This window comes from Rhipicephalus sanguineus, chromosome 2, assembly GCF_013339695.2.
Source record: "Rhipicephalus sanguineus isolate Rsan-2018 chromosome 2, BIME_Rsan_1.4, whole genome shotgun sequence".
Classification (NCBI taxonomy): Eukaryota; Metazoa; Arthropoda; class Arachnida; order Ixodida; family Ixodidae; genus Rhipicephalus; species Rhipicephalus sanguineus.
In genome coordinates this window covers 87784464-87796296 of record NC_051177.1, presented here as the reverse complement: position 1 = coordinate 87796296, position 11833 = coordinate 87784464, and positions in this window count along the sequence as shown.

The following is an 11833-nucleotide window of genomic DNA, read 5'->3' as shown; positions in this document are numbered from 1 at the left end:
CAAACGTACGTTATAGCACTACACGAATAGCAACGAAATTAGTTGCGCAAGTTAAACTCACCGATGGCACAACGATATTAGCAGCCGTCAGCGTCATCGGGAATGGAATGTGCTCTGCAGCCACAGGCAAAAGACGTCCGTGGACTGGAAGCTGCCGTTGACGTAGAAATGCAACGCTAGCAAGACGTGCACGTCCACTGGTGAAGCGTGAGAAATCGCCGTGGGCCGCTGTAGTCAAGGCTCCAGTGCCGTGCAAAACGACACGACAGATGGGCTCGAAAACCTGTAGTTAGCAGGTGCTGGTCTACGACTTCATCCAAGGCAAAGCACCAGTGAGAATTGTGTTCTGTCCGGAGCGAAGCGTGACGTCAACGTGCTTTCGCTGCCAGGTACAAGTCCAAGTTTTCACCGGAGAACAGTCAAGGCATACTGCCAAAGCAGCCACATTTACAGCACAATGTCTCGGCGAGCGAATTCGGTTTGACACGTTATGACGTTCGAATTACGGTTATCACAAAGAGGAGAAGCAACGAGTTAAAAAAGAAAGCGCCAAGCCCAGCGCCAAATCCTTAAAGTCCTCATAAAGCACCATCGCAACTTCGTAGGACAAAACACGGTTATCAACGCTTTTAATCTTCTGTCACACGGGCACAGCCTCTTCACAAGTCTTGGAAATGTCAACACAGCACCACTTCACAACGCACATCGTTTCACTCCCGAACACTGCATTTGCCTGGACTGCTCACAAGAAAATAGAAGCGCACTGGCTAACCACTGGCGCAGCAAGAACCAAATACAGAGCGTAATTCATGCGTTACCGTACGGAATCACGGAAGCACGGAATCACTCAAGTAACGCGCCAAAATGCTGTCAATTCGCAATGCCGCACTGCACCTTACTGAGACTCTGGAAAGCGATGCGAACGAACTGTGTTACCGACATTCAAACACACATTGCAGGCTCCTCCAGTGCTAGTTACCGTCGGTACACAGGCGCCGATCCCCGCTTCATAAACACTCCGTGGCACAGGCTTCGCTACGCTTCACGGCACACCAAGAGACACTGCCGTCGGTCTTCACACTGCTTGCGCGCACCGGAAAAGCAGCGGTATTCACAGCACATCGAGTCGAACGCTGAAGGAACTCATGCGTTTGCGAAAATCGGCGCCGACACCTACAGTTTACGGCGCCATGTTGTTCTTAGAAACTGCGCAGCAGGGGGTAGGCGCTAAGACAACTTAGAAAAAGCTCTTTCGCGTTGATCGCGAGAAGATAAAAAGTTCTCTTATGTGCGAGGGGGAAGATATGACGAACACGACAGGAGCGCGCGATGAAAGAAGTGTTTTGTCAACGTCATAAGATGGGCTGTTGTAGAGAGTACTGCTTCCCAACCAATCACGTGTTGCACCTCTCGCCCAAGCCGTCGTCTGCTATCGTTTGCCGTCTGCTACGATAGTAGCCTCCTGCGGGGGTTTCGCCTTATCTACGCGATGATTTCTAGGTCAAGCTGACGCTTATGAGCACAAAATACATTTATTAGTGGGTGAAGCCACCTTCAATTGATATTCTCACGTCATGTTAAATGGCAGTTAGTAATCAAAGGGACGTGAATCCGGCAAAGGCTTGTTTATACTCGAGAATCGTGAGCCTTCGCACATATTTTTGATGTCATTTCAAATTACTGGATCCATTTACTTCTGACTGCTCGCCGTATAAACGCGTTCCGTTTTGGTTTCCGAACAGTGAAGATCGAAAAGCTTGATTTGTTTGAGATTTCATGCATAATCTCGCACATCTATAATATGCTGCGTTTTGCAATGTACGAGCCCGCTCTGGATCGACCCAAAGCGCATAGCGACAACTGCGTTTCAGCGATCGTGCCTATTGGGCAGTTAAAGCCTATCCAACTAGACAAGTTGTGGAATCACATAATAGGCTTTAATAACGGCTAATTGAAATGCTACGCTCAATTTTGTTTCCAATAGCGTGCAGCTGATGTGCTCCTCTGAACCTCTTTGGTGGTGGTTTCGACCAATGCTGCGTACATCATGATAAGTTGGACGTCTCATTGGAGGAAGTCGGACGCAACACAACAACATAACAAAAAAATGTTGACCAAATACCGCGCCGCTTTCGACTTCATCGACCATTCATGTAGACCTTTGGTTTTAATCCAACCACAAGTCTTTGCATGCATAATGTTTCGCCATTGACACCCAATAGGCTTCTTTAATTACTTCGACTCCCAGTTTACTGGACGACTACGAGTGCCAATACAGTCCATAGCGTGCAAGCGAAACAACACACGAAACTCAAAGCACCGAAATAAATTAAAACGTACCAGCAATCATCAAGAAGCCTTAAATGGCCGTGAATTAGCTCAAAATTAGCCACGGCACCCAGATACCCGCCGCAGTTGCATGTTCTAAACAGCCATATTGTTCGTAAGAGTGGTCCGGACCACTCTTGGGATTTTCTCGTAGCCACGCTGTTTCCGCGCAATTTTTTTGCTTCGTGAATCCACTTACGAGCCTTTTTCAGTGACGTCACCAAATATAGCAACTGCATCACCATCGCTGACATGTTCCTGGACAGTCACAGCGCGCTTTACCGCAGCGGCCGATGTGATAACGATGGCCTCTTACGACGTTTTTTTCGCTTCGTGAATCGACTTACGCGACAAAATTTCTCTTACGCGACAATTTGCTCGTAAGTGAGTTTTGTGAATTCGGCCCCAGATGACCGAAACAGATAACTGCAGCGAGAGTATCGACGAGAAACGACTGTGTTCTTTCCCAATCGCCAATTCCGTGCTGCCTCCGGGTCAGGAGCAACTCATCACGATTACTTCCACGCACATTGCCAATGGTGAAGCGTTTATCACTCCTTACGGCCACTGCCTAGCACGTGACATTGTATTCCGCTCTAGCCTGGTGCGGTTCAAAGCAGGTGCTGCGGTAATCACAGACCTGAACACCACCACTGAGACTATTCTCCTACCGCGAGGTTGTGCGGTGACCTCTTATGTGAATACTCATCCGGTATCTTTCGTCCCTCTTGACGCCTTGCAAGCTCATTCTCAACAGGGCAAGTCTATTCGTCCACCTTTGCTTCCTGGATAAATGCTGACCTTCCTGGTCATAAGCCTGAGGGGTTGCTGAAGTTACTAACGAAACATCAGGCCTACTTCGACGCCAATACTTCGTCACTCGGACAGACCACAGTTGCGTCTCATCGTATCAACAGTGATGGTCAGAATATCGTACGCCGTCGTCCCTACCGAGTCTCTTTGGCCGAACACAAAATCATCGAGGAGAACCGACATGCTCAAAAGAAACATACGACTTTCTGCCAGCTCTTGGTCATCACCTGTTGTTTTGGTAGAAAAGAAGGACGAATAGGTACGATCTTGTGTTGATTACCGCGCACTCATTAAGATCACCCGAAAGGATGTATATATGCGATGCCCCGTATGGATGATTCACTTGACTCTTGGGAAGGGGCGCAATGCTTCTCCACCCTTGACCTTCGTTCCGGATAGTGGCAAATTCCAATGGACGAAGCGGACAAAGAAAAGACCGCCTTTTCTACGCTGGACGGTCTTTACAAGTTTATAACGTAATGCCCTTCGGCCTATGTAATGCCCCTGACACATTTGAAAGGATGATCGACACTGTTCTTCGCGGCCTCAAGTGGAAAACTTCTCTATGCTATTTGGACGATATCGTCGTGTCTTTCTCCACTTTTGCTGACCACCTGAAACGTCTAGAGGAAGTGCTCACATGCCTCTCCAATGATGGACTTCAACTAAACACAAAGAATTCGCGCCACTTCGGTAGCACAACGATCAAAGTTCTCGGATATCTCCTTCCCAGCCCGATCGGCTGGAATCAGGCATCCAGCCTGATCCGGACAAAATTTCCGCAGTACTCAACTTTCCACGCCCATTTCGTGCAAAAGAACTGCGCAGCTTCCTTGGACTCGCATCGTGCTTTCGACGCTTCATCCGGAAATTTGCCATCATTGCCTCGCCTCGCCACAAGCTCCTTGCTAGTACCGGTTCCTTCGAGTGGATTGAGCAGTGCAAAGCCGCATTCCAAGAACTCAAGCGCGCACTGACATTCCCACGGGTCCTTTGTTATTTCGATGACAAGGCACCTATACGTTACTACACACTGACGCTAGCGGGCAAGGAACTGGCGCTGTACTTTACAGCGCGACCGTGAATTTCTCGAGAAAGTTGTCCCGTATGCAAGTCGCACTCTGACGTCTGCAGAAATGAAGTACTCGATAACCGAACAAGAGTTCTTGGATGTTGTCTAGTCCATCCAAAAATGTCGTCCGTACCTCCATGGTCGACATTTCACTGTTGTGACAGACCACCATGCGCTATGCTAGTTGTCGACAATCAAAAACTTGTCGGGACGCCTTGGCCGCTAGATTCGCCGATTACAAGCATATGACTTTGACGTCATTTACAAGACCGGAAGGAAGCAGACCGGAAGATGTCGATGCTCTGCCACGATGTCCATTACCGCCATCATCGGAGCAGGTCACGTCACCTTGTCAAATTGGCCGCACTGAGGACGCATCGTCGATCACATCCATTTCTTTCCTGACTTCATCGACCCGCCCTTCAGTGCTTTCCATGCACCAAAGTGCCGGTTCTTATTGCAGTGACATCGTCAGTCACCTAAGCGGTGCTTCGTCTTCCCTTATGCCAGGCTACGGAAACAGCTCCAGATATTCAAGTTGGGAGACGGTCTACTCTATCGGTATGTTTTTCACCCGGAAGGCAATCGATGGTCGTCGTCGTACCGTGCGCTCTTCACGCTGAAGTTCTGCCGGCTTCACACGACGCCCCAACGTCAGCCACTTTGGTTACCACAAAACCCACGAGCGCATCCGCAGTCGATTCTTCTGGCCAGGTCTTTCCACGAGCTCAGCTAACTATATTGCCTCGTGTGCACTCTGCCAACGCCGCAAGCGGCCTACTACTGCCAGAGTCGGGACCCTACAACCACTTCCTTGACGAGCAGAACCGTTCTCTGTCGTCGGAAATGGCATCCTCTTCGGGCCCCTCCCAACTACCACAGACGGCAAGAGATGGATCGTCTCCGCTGTTGATCACTTGACCAGGTGCGCTGAAATGGTCTCGATCACTTCAGGAACTGCTTCCGAAGCAGGAGCCTTCTTCTTGAAAGCTATCTACATAGGTCACGGGGCCCCTCACGTTCCTTTGGGTGACCGAGGCAAGGCATTTCTTTCAAGCACACTCAGTGAAGTTCTCCAAGCGTCAAACACAGTACACAAGACAACATCTAGCTATCACCCAATGGTCTACCAATGATCTAACGGAGAGATTTCATCGCACGCTGTACGACATGCTGCCCATGTATATCTAACCTGACCATCTTTACTGGGATGCAATTCTCCCATTTGTAACATTCGTGTACAATACGTCTGTTCAACGTACCACAGGCTACTCTCCGTTTTTCTTAGTATACGGACGCCAATCAACCTCATCGCTCGATGTTTCTTTCTTCTCTGGCCTCGTCAACTCTTCACCATTCATTTGCAACCAGCTTGTGTCCCGTGTTGTACAATGCTGTCGTCGCGCCCGTATAAACACCGAAGCTAGCCAAGAAGATCGCAAACATCGTTACGATGCCACTCACCGCGTCGTTTCCGATGTACTCCTATGGACGACGGCACGAACACCTGGTTTATGCGAAAAGCTTGAATCTCGCTATACTGGCCCCTACAAAGTTATAGACCAGACCTCGCCTGTGAACTACCATTTCACACCTGTTCATGCTCCCACTGACCAACGCTGCCGCGGGAAAGAGGTCGTGCACGTTTCGCGTCTCAAGCACTTTCATCTGCGTTCCACAGTGTAATTCGCGGCCAAGCTGGCCGCTTCCGTCAACGGGGGAAATTAGGGCAGGCATTTATTGGACTTCGTCTTCCTCATCGTAAAGATCATCATCAGTCATTCGCTCGAGCTTCTCCGTCGGCGCCATCTTGCTTTTCGTGGAATAAACCGTCGGCTAAACCGCACTATTTCAATATAAGCGAAGCTTAAGTGCACCGTTATGCTGGAAGTTTGCGCTAAGTTGCACAAAGCTTGGCACAGCGAAGCTGGTTGATCCTCAGCTCGTGCTGCAGCACTGGAATCACAACGCCGGCGGCGATTGGATCCAGATTGCTTGACCGACGAAGCGGCAGCCAAGAGACGGCGACGCGTGGATCCCGAATACCCGCAAAGCTTACCACTATGAATGTGTTAACATCGCTGTCCCTGAGACACGGTGTAAGAAACTGTGGCGGTTGGTATGGCAACAAGAGTTGCGAAGTGGGGTTGTTGGTAAGTGATGACGCATTTTGGTTGCAGCGCGAACTTGGCACAAGCACACGAGAAGGAAACGCTGCGTGTGTCGTCTTCCTTCTCGTGAGTCGTGTCCTTGTGCCAAGTTCGCGCTGCAACAAAAAAAAGGGGGGTTGGTATGTCGACGGCTCGGGGGAGGCTTGGCGATTGCTATGGCAACGGCGCAACAGGGGTTTTTGTTAACAGACGTCTTATAGCTAACTTTAAGAGTTTCGCTGTTAAAAATGCTACATCAACATCATCGAATCATATCGCCCTGCTGGGATGCACATTGCCAAAGCACCACGAGTTCGATCCCCGGTGCTAAGCAAAGTTTTGCTTTCCTCTGCATATGGCGAGGGGTAAGCTGAATATATCATTTAATTTGGGCAATGTCATCTATGAGGACGTTAATATTGAAACAGCAAATGACATGGCAGCGGCGACGACGGGGCACGGAAAAGGCGGATCAACAAACAATCTAGTAATAATGATATAAATAAAACGTTTATCGTACATCTATGCCTAGATCAAAACAGTTTCGAGAGTTGAAAGCTAAAGAAGAAGTAGGCGACTCGCAGAGAGGCCTTCTGCATAGTAGGATTCTTATGACGTGTACAACCGCTTACCTCCCCGAAGTGACAAGAAAACAGGCTATGAGCATTTGGCAACGATTATAAACAGGGAAGGAAAAACTCATGTGCTCCAACTTCAGGCGTTAAACTGCGCCTGCCCACGGTAGCACTGCCACTTAGCAGAGAGATGATGGCGCTACAGTACGCGCTCAGCTCACGCGGCGATCGTGGTATGTTGCCCTTGGACGTCCGGACAATGAAGATTTCCTCCTAAAAAGGCGCGCAACGCCACCACCTCGGGGCAGTGGTTCATTTACACCCATTGTGCGCTGAAAATTCGCGGTTAAGGCTTTTCGTTTGGAGTTGTCTCGGGGATTCGTAGAATTTGCGCACCCTTGGAGGAAGGACAACAAAGAAAAATAATAAGGCCTTCAAGTTGGGCACGCATCTCGAGGACAGCCCCTTTCTCGCGCCAGCTATGTGGGCACGGCGAACAATCGCGAGAGGACAAGCGAAAAGTTTAACGGCGCAGGCTCATTGTTATTTCAAGCCACGTGTTGACGCTTGTAACCTGGCTGCAATCTATCTTCTTCCTTCTCTTCCGTCATTCCAACTTCACTCTCCAGGGCAGCGTTTCTTTAAGTGCCGTCGTAATAGGAGCGAACACGTCGTTAAGGAAGTGGGACTTCATCTGTCTCGCTCTCTCTTTCCTCCTCTCAATGGGCAAACACTAAGAGAACGCTGGAGCTTTCAATCAACGCCTGAAAGTCCTGCGGTTACAAACCCACCGCCTCATTTAAGGATCAAACTGTGTGCTTCCTGGTTCAGTTCACACATGTCTCATGATTCCATTTGTTTACGTGATAGCTTCGGCAATATCACGCTCGTGCTGTGTTTCTTTAAAATTCCATTTGAAGATAGCATCCCTGAGCGTGGCTTCCTGTTCATTCATGAGTACGTACCAACTCGTCCAGTAAAAAAAACTCGGTATAATAGAACCAATTCATTTCTCAAGAAATGAAAATCTTCACAAAGGATTTCCAAGGTGGTTTGCTTAGGAAGAGATAAGCGACGTTGATAAGTCATCACATTTGTTCATTAAAAAGGCCTGATCACGTAAGCATGATTTGGCAATTGATATAAAAGTGGTATGCTGTATTTCTTTGTAGATCCGCGTTTTCGTGGACGAGGGACCACGTAGCGACTCGATTGAGGTACTAGCCGTCGAAGTTCAAGGGGCGACCATTCTTGAAATCAGTGTTGTACGGAATGGCGTTCCAAGGAACGACGTTCCAGGAACTAGCTCCTTTTGGGGGGAACGAAGTAACGCCTCCGTTCCATTGAGGAATTGGTGGAACTGTAACGGTAACTCGTTACGTTTACGTAGGAACGGCAGCGGCGTTCCTCTGTAAACGTTCCTCGGCATTGAACAGGCACACGCACGCAGCACAACATACAGAACAGCGCAGATGGGAGAGCGCGTGAGGCGCAAAAATCTACCGCGAGCCTGTCAATTGCCAAATCAGGCAGCATAGTCACTTGACTCTGCTGCACCCGGATACTTTAACCCGCAGGGAAGCGCGCGATGCCGAGACCGACCATGCGCGGGAGGAACAGCAGATTTTTTTACATTTTTGTCTCAGCCAGTCGGACCGCAATCAAGGGCAGTTTCGGAGTGCAGGCACACCTTGGCGAACTTTTACTTGACATTCGAGAATCATCGAACCCCATTGTAAGGCCCCGCCAGGAAACGGCGCGCTATTTTTTTTACCTCGGTGACGTTTTTGTTCGGCCAACTGGAAAGTAGCTTGTTTTTGTGTGTGTGTGTCGCTTCGTATTCGGGTGGTTCTGCTACAAGTCCCCGTGGCCTTGTCGGCATAGGGGAAAATGGAGCCGACTTACCGTACTCGAGGCGCCTGCGCGTAGTTCCGCGGAGTCCTCGAACGGCGCGAATCATCGTCGCGAATCTTGTGTTCGACGCGTATGGGACAGAGGACAGAGAATCGCAACACTGAAGCACCGACGTGCTAACCACCGAAATCACGCGCGGTGGCCTCCCACTGCGCATGAATGGTCTTAGGCCCCAAGGCGAAGTTACAGTTTGATTCTATCTCTTGTGAGTGAGCGCCTTGCCGCGTGCAGCGTACATTTCCGACGCTTTATTGGTTTTATGTTCGCGCGCTCGCCGACTGCGAAGCTTCAGCGTTCCTGGGAATGTTTTTCTCGTCGCGTGGTCTTTAGCGGCTGGCTCGATCCTTTAGTATTTCGAGCATGCCGCCGGCAGCTATCGATAAATCTGTCTTTGGACACCCAGTTGCATGGATGGCGGGGAAGAGAAACGTGGCGCAGTGGACGCGGGTGCTGCAGTGGCGCCTGTCCGGTGCCTTCGATGGCTGCGTTCGGGCAGGAATCTCTTCAACATGCGAGTTATCTCCGCGGCTATCGGTCTATAATTTTTATTATAGTTAACTTCGACAGCCGCCGTACCGATAGCGTCTTCCATGCAATAAAGGATATCCGTACATCCAGCGCTACATTGCTGTTGCGCCAGCTGAGTCTGCCCTTGCTCCTACGACATCGGTTGACTTTGTTCCTATTTGTGTACAACACGGCAGTACCCTCCACTGCTTGTAACAGCAGTACTGCAGTACATCTTGTAACAGCAGCAACAGCAGTACCCTCAAGGAACGGCTCTTCAACATCGCCAACGAAGTTCTGACGAGAAAACAGGTTCGTTTGTCGGATACCAACTCTTGCTGAGACGCAACTCTTGCTGAGTGCTAACAAGGGACTTTGGTACAAAGTTGCGAATATGTATCCTGGACATTATTTTCTTGTAACATTGCAATATTGAATCGGCACTCATTAAACGCCCATGTATTGTTCCTTTCGATGCGGTTTCCTGTGCAAGAAACATATATTGATGCGTGTGGGGAGATATCTATTTGAATATCTGAAGCGCAGTATTCTGACTGCGCATTTGAAGGATGACGTGGAAAGTACCACATGTGTTGCACTTGTGATAGACGAGCACGAAAGCTGCAGTCAGACATGTCTCTAGTATGGCCGGTGGTCTCTAAAAATTCGTCTAGGAGCGTTCACTTTCATCCATTTTACCTACATATAGCTTGCTGTTGGCGATGTCAAATTCGTAAAATATATCTAGCTTGACGTGAGCTTTAAATTGCTCACTTTATTTCGCCTCAGGATTACCCGGCAGTGCCCGGCGCTATATTTTGATTAAAAATTAAAATGTAATGTTAATGTAACGGCACGTTCCAATTTCAGAAATGTAACTGGAACGAGTTCCTTTCGCTTTAAAGGAACTTGTAACGGGAACTCGTTCCAAGATCGGGAAGGAACGAGGGACGAGCTTTCGTTCCTGTTTTAGAGGAACGAGTACAACACTGCTTGAAATGTAGAAATGGTACACGCGCGCCCTGCAAACTTGAAAAATCGCAGTGCAACCGATCCTCTCCTCATTGTTTATTTTTTATTTCTAAAGCCTGCCTTCATTTCAAATATTCATTCTGACAGAGCGCCTGATGATATGCCGATGATAGCTATTAAGCTATCGAATCCGATCGAAATACGCGGACATGAGCGGAAAGTACTATATATGATGAGTAAATAATCGCACAATCCTACAGCGCCTGTTTACCAGTATACAGTGTCCGAATTCTACCAGAGCATGGTTCTAATAATTGCAGGTAGTAGCTGTTTTATCAATTTCATTGTCCACCGCTTAGTTCGGCCTACCAGCTATAGTCATGAGCATCGGTATAAGGCAGAAGCGTCAGTTAGGAGGGACAAGGGGTGGGGGGTGGGGTCTCAACCCTACTCACCCCCTCGATCCGCATACCTTATAGCAGCCCCTCTTATAGACGTACATATTAATGCTGGAATGAACCTGACGTAAACAAATCGCCAACTTTTAACCACATTAATGAGATATTTATTTTGTGTAACGAACCCTTATGCACAGTCAGTACTGTTTGTCTCTCACGACTTCCTCACACCGGGCAAGTGGAAACCTACCCCTCTGGTACAAGATGTTTTATTTGTCGGCGTCAATCTCTGTTCTCACACAGGGGCGTAGCCAGAAATTTTTTTCGGGAGGGGGGGGGGGGGGGGGGTTCAACCATACTTTATATATGTTCGTGCACACAAGCAAAACTGAAAAATTTCGGGGGGGGGGAAGGGTGTTGAACCCCCCCCCCCCCCCTTGGCTACGCCCCTGTTCTCAAACGTTAAAAGTACGTTTACCAGCGTACTAGCGTTGGTGTATCAGTGTAACTCCACACGTTATCACTTATGTCTACCTGCGTGAACTATCAGTCCGGGTATGAGCTACTTGCTCAGGTTTTGTTACTAACTTGTATCCCAACTTAGTAACATGTTGTATAAAGTGATCGTTGTATAAAGTGAACAGAAACATCGAGAAGCGTATGAGGTCCAATTCCAGTACTGCAGTTCACAACATAGTTCGTGCCGACCGGCAGCCACTGATGATCGGTGTGATTTCAAGAGCAAAATCAGGGTGGAGGACGAAGAAACCATTTCCAATAGACGACTACAGCCGATTCGGGCATATCTTGCTGCTGATCACCCAGTTGCAAGCATCTAAGGTGCCATCAGGGTCATCAGCTGAGGCACGAAGCATCCAAAGCAGACCACTCGACTTAGTCGGGTACTTCAATGTCACCTTGTGCAAACAACCTCGAGAAGCATAACACTGATTTAATATTCTTTGACAAAACAACGTAAATAAAAAAGGGCCAATAGGCAATATGGAGGGAGCATGCTGGCATATCTGCCACCGGTAGGACCCCGACATGGGTCTAACTTTTCGGCAGGAGGGGACAGAAACAGGAAATGAGGATATGGAAGAA